This window comes from Chiroxiphia lanceolata, chromosome Z (assembly GCF_009829145.1).
Source record: "Chiroxiphia lanceolata isolate bChiLan1 chromosome Z, bChiLan1.pri, whole genome shotgun sequence".
Lineage (NCBI taxonomy): Eukaryota > Metazoa > Chordata > Aves > Passeriformes > Pipridae > Chiroxiphia > Chiroxiphia lanceolata.
This window is the reverse complement of record NC_045671.1, coordinates 48,397,710-48,417,423: the sequence shown is the minus strand read 5'-3', so window position 1 is coordinate 48,417,423 and position 19,714 is coordinate 48,397,710. Positions and strand designations below refer to the sequence as shown.

The window sequence follows — 19,714 nt, the reverse complement described above, 5'->3', positions numbered from 1 at the left end:
CACTAATTTACTCTGATCCTGAAAGAGGCTCTGGTGGCTCCATATTGATAGTGACTAATGACAGACTTTTCAAAATGCTTGCTGATTACTGCAGACAACAGTCAGGGAGTAATATCTGAATGCCCTGATGCCCTATTCATTTTGTGCTACAGCCTTTAGAAAAAAATTGCATGTGCTGTAAAGAATGTACCTAAGTGCCATTGGGAGCACTGCAGTTGTGGACATAACAAGAGTTGGAGTGCCTGCAAAAAGTGATACAACAGTGCTCCTGTCTGATTTGAGGTACCTTTTAAATCTTTTTATTTGAGTTAATAAACTGTGCTGAGGGAGCTATATGAAAAAGATCTCGGTAACTCTCAGTTACTTAGGTTAATAGATTTATTAAAAATAATGTAAAATTAATTACTTTATGTTTATATTATATAGATTTGTTAGAAAATCTGGATTGATCCCATTTTAGTGTTGGGTTTAGATTACACACAAGAATTATCCATTTTAATGCTTTTTAGATTCAGTAAACAGTAACAATATCATAGAAGGTTTGCTAGTTCTTCATTTGGGCTTGTACTTCATTCTTACCTCTTAATTTTACCAGGTTTTATAAAGGCTCTGTTTTTCAAAGAATTGACATGCTGGGTGAAGTTTAAAAGGCAGCTCTGATTTAAGTTGCTCGTGGGAAAGGAAATGAAGCAAGACACTGGATGTGTGAAAGGAATGTGTTGTCAAATAGTTAATGTACGATGCATTATAGTAGATTAGGCTTTTCACACAGCTTAGCTTAAAAAAAAATATGCATATATGGCTTGTCTTAGGTAGCCAAAGCTGTTAATAGGGCAAGCAGAAATCAATGTTATCTAACAAGGTTTCTTGAATTGGCACTGCAACATTCTATAATAATATTCTTTGGAGTTTTCAACCAGGATTTTGGGACAATCTAGCTTGTATTTTTCCCAAGCATTTCCCTGATTAATTTCCAAGCAGTTCCCCTGGAGAAATGACTGGGCAAATGCTGGCCTGATCTAGGGTCCATTGGTATAAATATGGTATAAATATGAGTCTCTTGGTACTGAAGAAGTGGAACCAATTGGTGGGAGTTTTGACTTTCTTGTTCGGAAAGAGCTGTAGTGAAGCTATATGATAGTAATTATTAAGAAAAAAAATCCATTGGCAGGTATCAGTGAATTTCAGTTAAAACCTCCAAATACTCTTAAATGGTTTTAACAGTAATTCTGGACCTCAGCTGTCCATCTAGAAAAGAGGGAAAATAGGAGTTCTTTCAACTCAAAAGGCTGTCAGTCAGCTGAACAGGAAATCTCTTTCAGCTGTGGATTGTACTGCAATATATGCTGCGCCTGATAAGAAAAAAGGAATGTAGCAACATCAGTCTGCTCAGAATGTGTTCCTGAAAAGTGGATGGTTTGTGATATGAAGGTTGGTTAGTGAAGTGTATTTTCTCCAAACAATTAATGTGAGGGTGGGAGGTGATGAGTGCAGAAACTTAATAAATGTGCATGAGTTAATTTTGCAGGGATAGTATGCACATCGTGGAGAAGTGGAAGGCAGAAGCAGGATCATCAAGACTCAGCTCCGGAGGTGTTAGCTTTTCAGCAAGTGGCTTATCAGAAGGGATCACTGCTCTGGAAGGCCCCAGGTGCTTCGCCTGTGAGATTGAATGCTTGACCAGTGCCCTATTTTCCTCTCCTTCACCTTGTTTAACTTCCTTAATCTTGATTCACTGGAGAAGGATGAAGGCAATAAAAATTTAACTGTTCAAGGATTTAACCCAAAGTGTAACCCAAAAAGCCAACATTTACAGTGTAGTAATCTGCTGGAGTCCTCCCAGCCTGATAGACTATATTAAGGTCACATAGATAAGAAGAGTGGGGATGAGTGATTGGGTAGGGGTAAGATTATAATATGTGCTTTGTGGCTGATGGAGATTTTTCTAGTTTTTTCTAAATTATTCTTGTGTTTTCAGTTTTCTCCATATTATAATTTGGTTCTGTTTTTTAAGCACTTGTATTTATTGGTTATGAATGTAACAGCATGGCTCCCTAAATTCTAGACAGGTTAATGTAGTTTCTCAAGTTTCTTAGGTGAGGGCTGAATTGGTGTTTGAATTGTTTAATAAGGTTTGATTAATAAAAGTGGTTTTAATATTTGTCAGTGTCTGGCCTACAAATAGTTCCTCATGATCAATGAAATCATATTTGCGGCAAATTTGAGTTGAAATAACTCTTACTCCCCCTATTCTGCAGACTGCTAGCTGAGGCCCAGAATTAATATTAAAAACATCTAATAATATATTTTTTTTTAAACAGAAATTAGGTGATACCTGCTAATGATTTTCTTTTAAAATTATAATTACCTTCATGCAGCTTGTTTTGAATTCAAAGGATGATTTCCCTTAAATTAAAGGTAAGTTTAAAACTAGGAAGCTAGTTTTACTGCTTTTGGAAAAAAAGAACTTTTTACGTATCCATGGGAAGTGGTAGATCCAATACAGGGATAAAAATTGAAATTTCTAAAGCAGGTTTCATAAGAGTGTTCCTTCTCTGGGTTAATTCTTTGCCTAGATGATATCTACTGTCTGTTTATGTAATACATCAGGCAGGAAACATGCAAATTTTTTTAACTTTAAAAAAAAAGACCTAATTTTGTTTCCAGAACACAGAGGATCTACCTGCACTGTAACAAAAATACTGTTGTGAGAAAATAGTATGTGATGATGTCATGGGACACCTGCTATAATCTATATGGGTTAAAATGGCATTAATTATGACACTTTCTAATTTTAGTGTTTTACTTTGCAGCATTCAAGATCTGTTTGTTTTTGTTTGGATTTTTGTGTCTATTTGTGAAACTTTTCAAGTTCAGCTTAATCTTTCTTTGGAGGAGTAGAAAAGAAGTTTGCATTTTCAGTGGTAGAAAGAGCCACCAGAAGGATTTTTACTGACTCTGCTAGTGATGTAGGTGGAGCTGATCCTTGAATGGAGTGATACCAGAAAGAAAAGAAACACGGTGTTGTCACTGAGTGCTCACTGTAGACGGGGAAGTAGGTTGGTTCATTTTTGGGAGAGCAGTCTGTAACAGCAGCTGGATTTGGGAATAAGGACTGTGACTGGAGGGGCCCCTTCTGCTCCAGTAGTTTATGCTGGGATCCCCCCAGTCACTCCAGTTCTTTGGCACTACAGCCCAGGAGCACCCACGTCTTTGGTCTGACTCCCATGGCTGGCACCGCATTCCATACACACACCCACATGCAACACCTCCCCAGTACCTGGCACTGAGTCCTTGCAGCACAGACATGCACAAGACAGTAAGATTGTGCAGAGCAGAAGGTGAGAGAAGTTTTAATAAGAAGATGTAAGAAGGTAAGACAGACTGTGGCCATCAGGAGCAGGGCTCAGCCAGACGAGTGTACTGACCTACCTGATTTTACAGGCAACTGGACCCCTTTTTACCCTTTCTATCTGCTTTGTGTCTGTTCCTTCCTGCTCTGCCTTTCCGTGCTTGTCCCTCCACAGCTTTTTAGATTCCCTCACCCCACACAATTCGGGCCCCTGAGTTTGCAGACTGACCAGTTGCAAACTGGTGAGTTTTCCTCAGAGTGGTGGCTGTAGATGCTCGATAGCCCAGCCGCTGTTGTGACTGGTGGGGTTTGTTTCTTGTCGTTGTCTCCATGTTTGCTTTGTCAGGTGTGTGTCTTAGTATATTTTGCTTCCTGGCTTACCACTGTTCCCTTGGTTTGCCAATCAAGCTCCAAATCAAGATAATCTTGCTGGAATAAACATGCCTGCACTTTCACATGCCCACATAAGTTAGTGTGGCTGATCAGGTTTGGTTCTCATCATCACCTCCCTTATCATTTGGTGGTCAGGTTTGTGGCCCTGTATGTTCCTGTGTGTGGTTTACCTCACAGAAAATGGTCCTTTACCAAATACCCTTAAAAATACTGACATTCATTTCCACATACCTTTACTGTAGCCGTCATGGAACATTTTGTATCTGCCAGCTTAAACTCTTTGTCCATCTCTTGGATCTGCTTATGTCTGCAGTGTTGATTCCCACCCCAAATTTCTTGCTCATTATACTGCTTTCCTCTTTCTCACTGTTGTTCATCTTACCCGGCTTCTTCCATAATTTTGTCCCACCCAATCACTGTTAAGCCTTCAATGTAGTTACTTAAATTACTACATCCTGCCTGTTGACATCCAGTTATCATTTTCTATTCTTTTATTTTTCTCAGGTAGTTTGGCTTGTTTTCAGGCTGGTACTTGCTCAGTTTGTTTAAACCAAGATGTCTGTCACTTCTTTGGTAGTGATTAAAACATATCTCATGGTGTTAATGAATGCAAGAACTCTTCTTCAGACCTGCTTTCAATAATGTGCAGAATATGTCAGTGGTAGCATTGGTAGTTATTAACAGTCAATGATTTTTCTAACAAAGGGTTTAAGAAAAAATACATTTTTTTCTTTCAACATTATTAACTTCTAGCATTTACAGCATTCTCTAGCAAGGACCTCCACAGCTTAACTTCAAATAGTTTGGAAAAAAGCACTTTTTTTTTGTAGTGGTGTTTTTGCTTTGGACCTGCCACCTAGTATTCTGTTCTGATTCTTACCGTATTTGAAGGGCATGAACAGTCATTTCTCATTTATCTGTTTCATGTCATTCATAGTACAACTCTGTCACATTCTCCTCTGTCTTTTCTCCAAAAGAAGCGGTTGAACCTAGGTGTTGCCATCATTGTATGACTGCTGATTCTACACGGATGTAATTTATATACCCATACTCTTTTAACATTGCCCATGTCCTTGTTCTGTCAGCCCACTCCCTTGCATAGTGGCTAGAAGAAAGAACTTCCCTAGAAAGTATGTGGTAGGTTGACTTTGGCTGGACACCAGGTGCCCACCGAAGTCACTCTGTCCCTCCCCTCCTCAACTGGACAGGGGAGAGAAAATATAATGAAATGCTTGTGGGGTGAGATAAAGATAGGGAGAGATCACTTTCCAGTTACTGTCATGGGTAAAACAGACTTGACTTGGGGAAATTGGTTTCATTCATTACCAATCAAACCAGAGTAGGATAATGAGGTAAAGCAAAATCTTAAAAATAACTCCCCCACCTTCTTCCTGGGCTTAACTTTATTCCTGATTTTTTACCTCCTCTTCCTAGCAGTGCAGTAGGACAGGAATGGGGGTTATGATCTCTGCTGATGCATCTTCCTCAGGGGAGGAACTCTTTCCCGTGCTTTAGTTTGGGGTCTCTCCCATAGGAGACCTCCTCGTACTTCTCCAGTATGGGTCTTTCCCACAGGCTGCAGTTCTTCATGAACTGCTCCAACATGGGTCCCTTCCATGGGCTGCAGTCCTTCAGGAATGTGCACTGCTCCTGCCTGGGTCCCCCAAGGGGTCAAAGTGCTGCCAACAAACCTGCTCCAGTATGGGCTTCTGTCTTCATGGGGCCACAGGTCCTGACAGGAGCCTGCTCCAGCACAGGCTTCCCACAAGGTCACAGCTTCCTTCAGGCATCCACCTGCTTAGCTGTAGGATCCTCCATGGTCTGCAGGTGGATCTCTGCTCCACTATGGACCTCCATGGGCTGCAGGGGCACAGCTGCCTCACTAGGAGCTGCAGGGGAATCTCTGCTCCGGAACCTGGAGCACCTCCTCTCCCTCCTTCTTCACTGACCTTGATGTCTACAGAACTGCTTCTCTCACATACTCCTCTCTCCGGCTGCAATTGCTGTTGTACAGTAACTTTTTTACCTTCCTGAATCTGTTGTTCCAGAGGCACCACTATCATTGCTGATGGCCTTGGCCTTGGCTGGTGGTGGGTCTGTCCTGGAGCCGGCTGGCACTGCCTCTCTTGGATAGTTTCTGGCAGCTTCTCACAGAAGCTGCACCTGTAGCCCCTGCCACTACTAGAACCTTGCCATGGAAATCAAATAGAGCAGAAACAAGTCCTCAATTTGATTCTTGAAATCTGCTGCAAAAGTTTATCAGTGCTTTTTATCACTGTCCTTTTTGTAACATCTTTTTTCGTTTCAAAAATTTTAGTGATGAACTTTTTTGCGGAATTCAGCTTTTAAGACCAGTCACTGGAAAGGAAGATTTTCCTTCCAACTCAGTATTCTGAGGAGCAGTATAAGCCAACCATGGGGATGGCATGGCTTGCCTCCTACTCCTGAAATTTAGTAGTAGATTTAGGGCTATATTATATGTTTAAATATATAAGCATATAATTAAATAAATTACCCCCCCCATATATATATATAAACTTACAAAACTAAAGTACATACATGTACCAAGTTTGAATTTCAGAAATAAAATTATTCTTCAATTTGTCTGCATTTTTGTCTATATAGAAACCTAGGCTAGTACCAAACACAGTTGCAAAGGAACTGTTTCATTGGATAATAGCCCTCTCAGATTGAATTCCTAGCATTCTGTTGCTACTGTAGAGCTGCAGACCTTACTTAAATAATAAAATCCCACGACATTTTACTAGATCTACTTTTTAAAGAGCAGTAGAACCTATTTCTTTAATATGTCATGAATTTCCGTGCTAGTTGTGTTGGCTTAAAAAATAAACATGATTTTAATAAATTTGTGATTAGTTGATTTACTCTTTAATTTTTATTCTGTGAAAACCTCTTAAGAAACACATACAGGATCTTAAGCAAACACTTCCAAAACAGCAGACAGAAAATCTTCATTCTTTATTGTTGTTATTCTGTGTGTTTAGAAAAGCATGAGAATAAGACAATTATACATCTACTACCAGCAGAAACTGAAACAGCGAGTGTGTTTAAAATAGTTAAAAAAATCACTGTTGATTATATCTCTTTCTTATAGGCTAAGTGAAATTAGCTGTACAAAATTGGTGTTTTAAAGCTATTGAGCAAGAAACAAAATTAACATCAACAGCAGGTGGCAGTGCTGGCAAGAGCAGTGGTTCTGATGTGAGTTGTCGGCTGGTGGTTTGTGTAGTTTCAGCTCTTCCGCAAAAGGTGAGTTAAAATCAGCGATGGCTTGTGATTGTGGGGTGAATAATAATCAGATATTGGCGAAATTGAAAGAAACCTCTTGTTTCAAGAGGTTTCTCCTGCTGAAAATGTGAAGTAGAAGGTTTTGTGACATTATTTTCATAAGGAGGATTGTATTTTGTTATATAAGATAGCAAGCTTATTCTGTGCTTCATTTTAGATGGAATTGTAAATGATTGTATAAAGTTTGTATAAGAATAAATACAGAAAAAGAACAAAAGTAAGAACTGATAAAGTAAACATGATTATAAAATTTCAGACATCACAGTCCATGGTAGTTCTGGTACCATTATCACAGAATTGTTATATCTTTGCTAATGCAAAGCGCTTTGTCAAAGATCGTGAATCTGTTGATGTTTTAGAGATGCATTTAAAAAAGCATTACTGAAGCAGTTTATGTTAAAGACCATATTTTGGCATCTTCTCATATTGTTGTGCTAAATTACATTTATACATTTCATTACAGAACAAATTGCTAAGCTTATTAATTTTTTTCTTAATTGACCTTAGTGCAATTTACTACTACTTATGACACATTAAACTTCTGCCAAGGTTTAGCATCTTGTAAGGAGATAATGTAGAGATGGCATTGCTGAGGTTCAGTGTGCTTGTGTTTCTTCTGTTGGTTAAGAAAAGGTTTTAAGCCTAAAAATCATTCCAGCAGTAGAGAGTGCCAGGATCCTGTGTGCAGAGAGAACAAGACCAGCTCCCACTGATGACTGACCCCTGGAACACCCCTCAAGCATTGTTGTGAGGTTCAAGTAGAAGCCTGCTGTATGTTGATGAAGTTCACCCACTGTGCTTCTTAGAAGAGAAAATTAGTGAAATTGGTAAAAAAAAATCAAAGGTAAGATGAAAGGAGCTTAAAATGTTATCTTCAGAAGTCACAGGACATTTTGTGGCACCGGTGAAGTCTGTGTATGTTAACAAGCCTTTTTGAGTGTAGTATTGTAAGGAGAATTAAGCCATGTTGTTTCTGGTATGTCTAATCATGACTTCCCAACACTCTCAACTCTGTGGACCACTGTCTGCCTTAATTACACCTTATCTAGTAAGATGAAGAGGGTTGAAGAAGTTCAGAAGAAAGATGTAATACAAGAGCATCGTGTCTAAAAGTGGTCTTCCAACTTTATCGTAAGGTGTCGACTGATCCTTAATATTCTGCTTTCAATTCATATTGTCGAACTTTTCAGTAGATGGCAGATTAATATGGTTAACTAGAAGTTTAAGGGGCTATAATGGTTGCATAATTTAGAAAAGAATTAAAAGACGTTAATGAAGTGTCTTACAGATGGTCAGGTTTTCACTAAAACTTTACCCACAGAAATCTAGGACTTTATCAACTCTGGCCTTTAGTTATCTATGTATTAAAGCACAGTTCTTTTCAAATCAGTGTAATGAATTATTTGTGCTCATTTAAAGCAGGCTGCTTTCTTTGGATTTTTTGTATTGAATTTGCATTGCAAGTAGAGCATCTTTTGCATATAATTAAATCTATATTTGTTGGTTGCTTCACTGAGTTGAAACTGAGTTTAAAAGGCAGAAATACAAGTTAAAAGTATACAAATCTGTTACCTTTTTTTTTTTAAAGAGATAAAGATTTAACTCTTTTCACACATGGAATATAGCAAGTGAGAAAGCAGGGTATGCTGTGTTTTGATTCAGGCTATTTCAGTTGTTTTAACTAAATATCTGAAAAAAATTATTCTGGCTTTAAGGAATTTCAGAGTTTCCACAGAAATACTAAACTTGCTTTTACCCATTTCTTTAGTGGTGTTTTTGACCAGGCAAATAGTGTGCCTGTATGGCCTGCTAGGTATCCTCAAGCTTTCAAAATAGCTGTCTCTTTAGTAAACTTTTAATTGCAGCATCAAAACCCACTTGAGAGCTAGATTAAACTGCCTGGTTATAAGCATGGCTGCAGTTAGACTGCTGGTGCCTGAACTAGTTTATGTACAACTGGCAGTGTAACCTACCAGTGAGATACCACTATGCTATTCATGTTGCACTGTGCATTTGAAGTGATGTTTGGGATCTATGAAAGATTTGAACGTTAGTACTTATTTATGTCAAAGGAATCCAAGCAACAAATAGTATATATAAATCACTGATGAAAAAAAAAGGTTAATCATGTGATTTTGTCTGAGTGCAGACAAATTAGGGGAGGTTTTACAAGCATGAATAAGGCAAGTCAGGGAAGGTGTTACAAACATGAGTAATTGTTCACCATTGCAAACCAGCAGCACGGACTGAGAGCCTCGGTCACTAGATGGTTCTCATGAGACACGAGAGAGTACAAGCCAGCAAATCACTCAGATTTCTGAAAAGCTTAAAGCAAACAAAAATACCGTCTCCCAGAGAAAAAGATTTCGTGTTTAAACAAATAAACTTTTCACTGTATGTGCTAGTTCAATTTTATGACGCAACATGATTGTTTGCAATACAGAAGCTAGGAAATGTGTATTTGTCTGGTTTTATTTATGTGTAAGGTAGTGACACCAAGAGCACTTGTGTATGCACAATACGGAAAACCTAGTGCTTTTCTCATGCTACAAAGCAAACAAAATATGCTGAAAGAGAGCAAAGCAATTTGTGTGGTTTTTGCCTCTCTATATACACATATGTATGATGTGCATTTGCTCTGGGTACATGTATTAGTTCTAAATAGTTCTAAATTTGTCATCTGAATTTTAAAATCACTGTCTCAAACATGTACAGAATCTGTGCAGTACCTGATCTTGAGTGTGATCTTTCTTTGCAAATACAAAATTATGTTGTTTTTGAAATGTTAGTTCAGATGATTTGTTTAATTGAAATTTGACACAAAACAGCACTTGCCAGGGACAGCTCTTCCTTATCAATACTATGGAGAGCCAAAAGATGGAGAAGAAAATTGTAAGGATAAACCCAAGTTAAAGTACCCTGTGAATATTCACATAATCTCATGTTAGGCTTAAAAACCATGAAAATATTTAAGTTAGGTATTTGCATTGATTACAAAAAAACTGTGAAAGAAGTTCTAAAGGAGGTGAGGTGTTTGGTAAAAAAAACAAACCCAAACAACCCCCGAAACCCCACCATAAACATTCATTACTAAATGTTTACAAAACATGCTTATTTTACAGCAGAGAAGGCGCTTAGATGGATAATAGTCATTGGAACTAGAAAGCTAGATATGAAAGGATAAAAATTTTGCTCATCAACCTGAGAACTTTTACACTAAATTTTTCTAAGTTTAGAAATGATATAACACCCATAAGAGAGGAGATACTGTAGCTTATCTTTAGGACCATAATATGTAAAATTGAAAATGATAATTTTCAGGAGCATAAAGTGATTATGCTGTAATATTGAAGCAATAGCTGTAACAGTATTAGTACATGTGATGTTTGCTAAAACATTTTTTGAACCATATGCTATGAGGCCAGTTAATTCTGTCCTTGTTACCAAAATCTTGCTCATTTTTGTTTAACAGTAGTCAGTGTAGCATATCTGTTTAACAGTGACCTATCTGTAAATTAGCAAGGACCTGTAAGAAAAAATGTTACTTGTAGAAGCCCAGGATCAGACCCCTTTCAGTAAACTCTGTGCTGCTTGAGTCAGTATACATTAGTTTTACTAGTTATCCATTTGAACTATAAAGACAATGTTGTAATCAATTATTGTGGGAAAACAGATTTATTAAAAACAAAGAGTGGAGTTCATTCTATTTTTGGAAACAGTTCAAGTGCTGCATGCTACTGAATGAAGTACATTCACAGAAACAACTGCATGCAATTCTGTCTGAAAAACTGGTAATAGCATAAAGAAGACACCTTGGTTTTGTCAGAGTCAGCAAAATCTTTATTTACTGGAGAAGTGCCATGTGTACGTCTATCTGTCAACCGATTTTAAGTACACAGACCTCTTAAACGAGGCCTTTATATCCTGTTAGTATAATTTAAAAGCATAACATGGCCACTTACAGCCTTTAGTAGGGGTTAGTCAGATACTAACTTCTCTTTGGCTGGTGTGATGGTTTACAGAAATTACAAGAGCTCTGCCATCTCAGAGAATATCGGTCTGACACAGGCACAGTGCAGAGCAGCTGCAAGCTTTTCCATGTATATCCCATGTAGGTATCCCTTAACCTTCTGTGAGACATCTACCAGTCTCTGTCTTAGGGTAAGGATATGTTTGCTCTGAATACTTTCATCTAATTAGGATCATTAATTTGAATTTTGTTTTCATTGCTTCTATCTCATCCAGAATCTTGAATTTGCTTACAAATCCTTTTTAAGGTATACTCATGTTTTTCTTGGGTTTTTTGGGGGTTTTTGTTTGGTTTTGGTTTTGAATTTTTGTTTGGTTTTTATGTTGCTTTGTTTTGTTTGTTTTTATCCTTCATATGGTTAAGAGTAGTCCTTGGCTGGTGAGTCTTGATCCTTTTTTGCTTCTCTTTTGTAATTTCCAGACTTCCTCATTGTCATTACTTTGTATTCTAGTTACATCAGGAAATCTAGACAAAATCATGTTCAGTATTGTGCAAACTACGTTAAAATTGTGCTAGGCTAAGGGATATTGCAGTGTGACTGCAGAAGATGGATAGGGCTTCGAGATTCCAAGTGTCTAAGAGAGGTGTTTATTGATTATGGGTATCTTTTTAATTTAGAGATGACACGAGTGACCTTGATTACAACAGAATTCTCTTGAAACCACATACTACTTGCACAATAATAGCCTTGTGACAATCTATTTAAAATTCATATCAATGTGTTGAGCTGCTGTGTGGCATGAAATAAAAGATAGATGAAATCCCTGAGAAAATAGGGTAGAATGCATTTAATAAAAGGTTTCTCTTGCATTGACAGTAAAGCCAAGAAAGGGTTTGAATAGTGAAAAATATGTTTTTGTTTGTTTGGTTGGTTTGATTTGGTTTTTTTGTCTTTTTTGTTTGGTTGATTGGTTGGTTGGTTGGTTTTTTGTTTGGTTTTGGTTTTTTTTTTTTTTCTTTTGCCACTAGAGGGTGCACAATGCACAGGAACAGGAAAAAGCTGAGCAAAATCCTTTGCTGCTTACACCAGAGCCCAGAAAAACATGTCTGAGGAACCTTCTGTGTTTAGAATTTCAGGAAGCATTCAGAAGTTCCCAGACCATTTCTCTGAGTGTCTGACTCTGCAGGTGCCTGTGCTCAGGATGGATTTAATGATACCTTTCTTTACCCAACTTATCTAAAAAACAAATCATCGCTGTTTATTTTTGTAAAACAGTGCTGAAGAGTTTTAAGATATGGTTAAAACTCTTCTTTAAGAGCACTAGAAGAAAAGAAGAATTTAATTTACTATTATAGTTTTAAGTATTATCACCTTTTGTACTCTGAACTCTACTTACATGAAATATAGCTAATCCCTGAATGGAGTTTACCTGTAAAGCTTCCATAAGAATCTCACTTTTACCTACTTATTGGAGCTCAGGTGTTGCATATCTGTAGGGAGCATTGGTAGAGTGAAAAATTTAAGTGCAATAGCAGCTGATACATTGGTTTATGGACCATAAAATGCTCATTTCTTTTTTTTTTAGTTACTGAGTAATTTGAATTATTGAATGTAGTTGTTTTGATCTCTTGGGTTTGATCCTAATTCCTGTATTGTGTTGAAGTACATGTCATGTGGTTTTGCTCTTTCAATGGTGTTGCTTTTCTGAATTTAATTTGGGTTCCAGAAACACATTAAATAAGACATTAGGACCAAAGTCATCTAAAATATTAACAGATTATTTTTTTTTGTCTTTACACTGGTTGATGTAAGGCAGTTCAGGCACCGTTTAATACTTGATTTTCCACTTTTCAACTAGTTAAAGAGTCTCTGGTGGCAGCAAGAGATATGCTGAGAACCAGCTGGAAGATATGTGAAATGTATGGCTACATGGAGCGCTCATTTTCTTCTGGTATTCTTCAGAGACCAATATCTTTGGTCTGGGGACGTCAGCTGTAGAGGATCTCCTACATCATAGCAATAGTATCAGGGCTGGTAGCAATAACTAGCTGGGGACTGAGATAGTCTCTCGCTATGCACTGTTCTTCAGTGTTGTCAGGAAGGATAATTGTGAGGGAACTGTGGTCAGATGGGTTGTGCACACACAAGTTATATTTGTATCTTCCGCTTTGCTGTCTCAGTCCAAGGGCAGGTCTACTTTCTCCATGTCTTGGCACCTTTGTTTTCCTGGAACCAGCTATCAGGGCTGCCTTATGGCAGTGCCTTTTATAAAAAGAAGGAAGCACAATTAAAACAAAAGTAAAAAAAAGAGTACTCTGACTAAACTGTGTTATACAGTTTGATTATTTCAGTAAAGGTAAAGGTTATTCCTTTCCCTCCCACTCCATCTTCTGTGTAGTCAAATTGCAAACCATCTGGTACTCTGAATATCTCTACTGTTAAACTTCACAGAGATCCCTGAGCAGCAGAGAAGAGTTAAGTGGTCATGGAATTGGTCCACATCCTTACCACTTTGCTTAAAGGCTTACTGTACCTAACACATCTTTATGCAGTGTGTAAATTCTGAGCTAAAGCACCTCTTCCAGGGCTAAAAGAGCAATTAATTTTCATAAAGCACTGGTTCTGCAACCATTCTTTGGAGACTGCCAGCTCCTGTTAACCAATGCCACATGTAGCGGGTTTCTTGATATGGAATAGATCTCCGAGCACACCACATTTGTTTCATATAAAACTTTAGGACATAATTGCATGTGGCTTTCATCACTATCATCTTATGATGCATTTTAATTTGTCTTATGAAGTTGAAAGGCTCTGTTTGCCCTTACCAATAATCTTGAATCATTCAGGCCACTTGTTTTAGGTTGTTTGAAATACTTTATAAGCAGCTGCAGGTACCAACCACATCTCTGGAATCAAAAAAAATCAAAACAATATTAAGTCCATTAAAGACTGTTAATGATACGCACCATTTTATCATGAGAATAAAGCAAAGGGAAGGAATAGAGACAGAAGATGAAAGCAGGAGACACATTTTCAGCATGTTAGAAAAAAATGATTGAAGAAGGTTCAAGAAAATTCTTCACTGATGTGGTTCCCATCCTGTTCGGAGGATGGAGGGAGAAAGTATTTCTTGTGCCCTTCTGAAAAGAAGCAGACGTTGTCCTTTTGCAGATTTTCTGCCTTTTTTTTCTAATGTCAAGATTTGTATTAAAGTGTTTTAGGAGTCACAAAGTAGCAGGAAAATAGAGAAAAAGCTGCCAAAAATATTATTTAGGAGAAAGAAGAGGGGGAAGCAAATGTAGTAATACCCTTTTCGCCTATATACATGTACCCTTATCTTTTCCCCATTCCATCTTTCTTCTGCGCGCACCTGCTTCACACTGTTTGTCTTTTGCTTAGTTCTGCCATGATGATTCATGATCACCCTGCATGCTGTTTTTCAGCATCTTAGTACGTGGCTCACACTGGCAGCACTTTGGAAAACTGTTCCTGGAACTGAGTCAGACATCAGAGTTAGAGAGGTCATTCTTCTGATCATAGTGTTGTGTGGCTGTGGAGCTGAAAGGGTACAGGGGAGAGTCCTTTCAGGGAATGAACTGTGCTGTGATTATGGAACTGATTAAGCTTCAGTGACCTCTCAACTGTCTTTCTAGGGAGCCATGGTCTGGCATTCCTAAATAATGTGAGATCTAAATGGCATACAATTCTCAAAACCTGAAAGGCCACAATAACTACAATATCTAAATTAAATGTGGTAAGCCATACAAATGTGTACCATCTATTCTATGCAGTTTCTCCATACACTTCCAAATCAGAGAGTTAAGAAAAGAAAGCATCTGCAGACAATGAAAGGAGGGGTTCATGTGGCTTCATGTGGTCCATCAACACCAAGAGGCTGTTCTTTGTTAGAGTAGTTCAAAATGCAGCATGAGTAAAGGTGTCGTACACTTTTTTCCCGTGTGCTTTGCCTCTCGGTAAGCATAGCACATAGTTTAGCCAGAGGGTTCAGTTTGTACCAAATGTATAACCTGTACTTTCCCCCCCCCCCTTTGTAAGAAAAGATTAAATGTTTCAGGTTTGTGTCCAGTCTAGGCATGGAACAAAATTGAAAGAAGTTTTAAACTAGGCTTGAGTCCTTCAGGATAGTTGTAATTTAAAATGACTAATGCCTGCTTTGCAACTACAGTGGTGCTGCAAAGTGTTTGCAGGATGACCGAGAATTATAAACTGTGATTCTGGATTTATAAGAAATGTCATATTTTTGATATGTAGTTTGGCAGGCAGTTCTTTCCCTGGATGGGATAGCTTTTTGACCATATTTCTTGAGATGTGTTGGGATTTTACCTCATGCAGATCAGGATGTTTCAAGAATGTCATCTGTTGCACTCCTGTATTTTTTGTAGTTGATTCTATAATTAGCTGTGCCAAACGTATGCTTAGTGAACCTGTTTTTTTGAAGTGCTTGCTAGAAGGATGTGGCTTATCATGTCTTTTATAAGCATAGAGATACTGCCATGTGCTTCAATTTAAGTGAACATTTGCAAGTTGATGGTGTAACAGTTAAATTACTAGTGCGATAATTGCACTAAAGGGTCTCAAAATGTAATACTAACAAATGCTATGGCTAAGTCATTTTGCTAACATGAAAAGGACATCTGGCCAAGCAGGCACAGTCTATATTAATTCCAGATTTTCATTTTTTTAAGTCTATGCCTTCTGCAGAGAACCACATGTGTTTCTTGACCCCTTCTACGTAAACATATGTGTTCTCTGAAGTCATTTAATATCTGATTCTGTAAGATTCCAGATAATCTACAACTAGATAATAGAAACTGCAGAGCATATGGTAGAAAAAGACCCAAAATATTATTTTATTGAGACCTTTTAGTCAGCTCTTGCATTTCACATCGGAGGATAAGGTATTTTGCTGGTGACTGAAATGAAATCTATATAACCTTTGTCAAATTATTGCAATGTTGTTAGAATTAATTAGCTGACAATTTTTAACTTTTTGAGATCCTTAGGTTAGATGCTGTAGCAGTGAAATAAATGCTTTATGCTTGTAAGAAATTCTGGTCATGGCAAATTAATAAAAGATTGTGGTGAATCATTATATAGAAAATCTATAAAAATCATGATTAAAATAGAGGAATCAACAGGTATAATATAACATAATAACCTAAGATTACTATGAAGATGTAGTATTTTAGGTCCTTGACATGTCAACACAGTTTAAAAGTTTACATGGGGGGAAGAAAATGTATCCTTTTTTTTGCTGAACACAGATGTTATCCATCTTATTTGAAAATGTGAATATTGCAAAATTTATTAAAACTGGATCATTCTTATGACTGCTGATATTATTTTTATTAAGAATGCATATGGCCAGAGCATGTAAATTGCCTTATGATTAATGAGAAGAGGCAGATTAATATTTTTGACTTGCAGCTGCCTTCACTAAACATGATTTTGCATTAAAATACCCATTGCCAACTTGTTACAGGACAACTTAATGTAATACTATTATAAACGAGCTAAATGAGCACTGTGTTAGAAGTGGAACCTGTAACAGAGCCAATCTTTCCTCCTGCCTACTCTATCATGCTTTTCAGAGGGAGACTGCCTGTTGCAGGCAGAGTCTTCATAGCCTCACTGAAAATATTAGTTACAGTCTCGTCTCTAGTGTGAGATTGGAGTTAGACTTATGAGAACAGGCTTTATTGTTCAGACTTGTCTCCAGAAAGAAAAGGTGCTCATAATCATTCATCTTTTCTCTTTCCAGAAGAAAACCTGTAAAGTTCCCATGCTGTGACTGTGACACTCACTCTTTACACCTCACCTCCTAATTCTCAGACATAGAGATTGACTGGAACACATTCCCAGCACCGCTCTACGATATGTCTCTGGCTTTCGACTCTCTCTGAAGAGAATGGTACCAGGTTACTGCACTGGCAGCCAGGTCTGTATGTCTTAGAGAGAAGGTATGTTTCCAAGGCACCAGGCTGGCAGGATGGTTGTATCCATCAGTTGCCCTGTCTAACCTGAAGGCATACCCATCATATGAGTACACATATATACACATATGTCTTGTGGCTGTGAAAAACCACATGCCTTTCCTGCAGCTTTGCAGATTGCATTCTTGTACATCAGAACTCAGGTAAGTTGGAAAGCTTTCGCAAGCAGGAAGTGGAACTCAAAAAGAGAGTAAGTCAATCTCTTGAAAAGGGCTTTAAAGCATACTTTGTTTTTTAGGAGTTTTTTATTCTTTGGAACAAAAAGTGTGCTGAATTGTTGTCAGGCATATATGGGTATAATTTGTGAGTACGAAGAAATGCAAGCAAGTTTGTTGACTTATTGTCAGTGAGACAAGTAATAATTTTAATTAGATTGTAATGAAAATTGTTGTGTCGTGTTCCTCCCCCCCTCCCCTAGCGAATTCATTATCTGATTAGTCAAAAGGGATAAATTATTCCTTTACATTTACATTCCTTTTTGTCAAGCAGTATGGATTTTTCCTTCATATATACAAAGAAATGAAACTGGCTAATAATGAAATCATTGAGCATCCTTAACTATAAAAAGAACCTTTTAAATCCAGAACTAGAGGAGGGTTCTGCACACAAAGCAATCTGCACACAAAACAATCTGAATTTCCTATCAGAGTAACAGAAATGAGGTGGTCCCAATACACCTCCTTGGTTCCTTCCCATTTTTGGTGGCCTTGAAGCAGGCTTATGCTCTTTGATACTGGCTTTCCTATGCTTTTTTTGTCTATAGAGGCCTTTTTCTATCCAGGAGAAGGAAGTGGTGTGTATTTGCTTCTATATACACACCCATTCCATCCTGCAGGGTGGGCAGTGTGGCAGTATCCCATGGGAGGAGAGGCGGGATTCAGAAGATCTGTACAAGAACGTTTTTTATACATTGTAGAATGCATTTGACCTGATACTTTATATTTAAGTATTTAATCTACAGAGAATTTTATGTCTGTAAGCTTTGTCTCCTCCCTTTCTGAAGAGAGTTCTAGAAGAAAAAACTGGAAATTGAAAAGGAAATCAGTTGCCCCATACTCACTGGTCCTTTCATAAGCCCTACTTACGCTTTTTTATTATTTTTTATTATTATGTATTGACCAGGTATTTAAGCACATCTTTAGTCCAAGCCAATTCGGAGGGTGTTGGTACAAGGCCACCCCAAAGCAAGTAATCTCTGATTTGCAGTAAAGCCAGGTTGTGACTGACAGTTTTAAATACAGTGAAGATCTTGGAGGAGGCAAAACACTTGACTTGGTGTTCAGCTTGAGAAGACTTGCTTATGGCTTGAACTAAGATCAAGAAAAAGCAGCAGATGTTAGAGGGGCAATTACCATTATAATAGAATCATTCAGGCAATCCTATTTAATTTGATTTATTTTGTTTTCTGTTATACTCTCAGACACCTTTCAGACATATGATTCTTTTTGTTTGGAGTCTAATCCGTACTTCATTAAATCTAATCCACTTGTATTTGAATAGTTCTGGACATTTTTTTGCATTGATATATGTCATTGGGATGTAAGAAACTTCAAAAAACTCTTATCATCAAGCACAGACCTTTGTTATTACAGCTGAGCACATCTTAGAATCCTGTTCATCAGCTTATCCAACTGTAATTTAAAAACAAACTTACTTGTTCTCCTGCATCTGTAGGGTCTAAATTTGACTCTTCTGAAGGTCAGAGGGTATGAACTGGAGAATCTGTCCTTTAACCTGATATGAAACTAGTGCTAAACATAACATCACTCTTAGAATATATATATTTCCACAGATAGATAAGTAAGATTTGATTAAGAATTTTTAAAATTAATTTGGAAAATTTGCTGTTTTTCTGAACCTCTGGGATTCTGTATATGACACCTTTTTCTAAGATGGAGGCAACATCTTAGTGGCTTTCTTTCCCTTTACTGACTTCTGGTTCACTGATACACCTTCCCTGAAAGCAATTTAAAGCACTGCCAACAAAAGATGCTTTACCATGTGTTGAATCTGTCAAGCTTTTAACTAGTTTCTCCTCAGGTGTCCACTGAAGATGAAGCAGGTTTTGAGCAAATGTGTCTTGGGGACTGTTGGTTAGCTAATTTTTCATCTGAGTTTCCAGCTGCACCAGCGACCTAAGTAAGGAAAAAAAGAAGGATATTTTCAAGACAAATTCTCACTGAAGTAGAATAAGCAATGCAGCGTTTGCTATTTGTCTTTTGAGATAAATTTAACCACTTACCTTTGCCTGTTGCTTTGTTTTCTCTGTGTAAGTCACCAGCAGTGCAAAATTTGACTGAAAATACAGGAAGAGATCTTTTGAGCACATTTTCCTTATACTTCCTAGAAATTTATGCTGACTGCTATTTCTGCCATAAGGAATTTCTAATTTTGAAACAGTCTTGGGGCAAAAGTGATTCATAATGAGTTGGCAGTGTCTAATAAACTTATAAGTAGTTATGTATCATTATGAGATAATAAACTAATCAAATAATGTGTTTTCAATGCTGCCAGTAAGAAGCTGCACTAGAAGCCAGGAGGGAGCAGGTGATCTGAACTGGCCCAAGTGGTATGCCATTCCATAGAACATCATGCTCAGTACATAAAGTAGAATTCCTGATTGCTGCGCAGGGACAGGCTGAGAATCAGTTGACAGGTGGTGAGCATTGTGCATA

At 37.6% G+C, this 19,714-nt stretch overlaps 1 long non-coding RNA gene across 2 annotated transcripts in view; it reads left to right on the top strand.

The window, feature by feature from the left end:
* The window catches only part of LOC116780311, a 34,306-nt gene that overhangs the window by 1,623 nt on the left and 12,969 nt on the right, over positions 1-19,714 (top strand). The window contains exons 2-4 of one of the 2 annotated variants that reach the window (XR_004354414.1): positions 6,861-7,015; positions 7,716-7,898; positions 16,808-16,984. This is a non-coding gene — a long non-coding RNA (uncharacterized LOC116780311). Of the gene's footprint in view, positions 1-6,860; positions 7,016-7,712; positions 7,899-16,807; positions 16,985-19,714 lie in introns of both variants that reach the window. The other variant, XR_004354415.1, reaches the window with a different exon arrangement.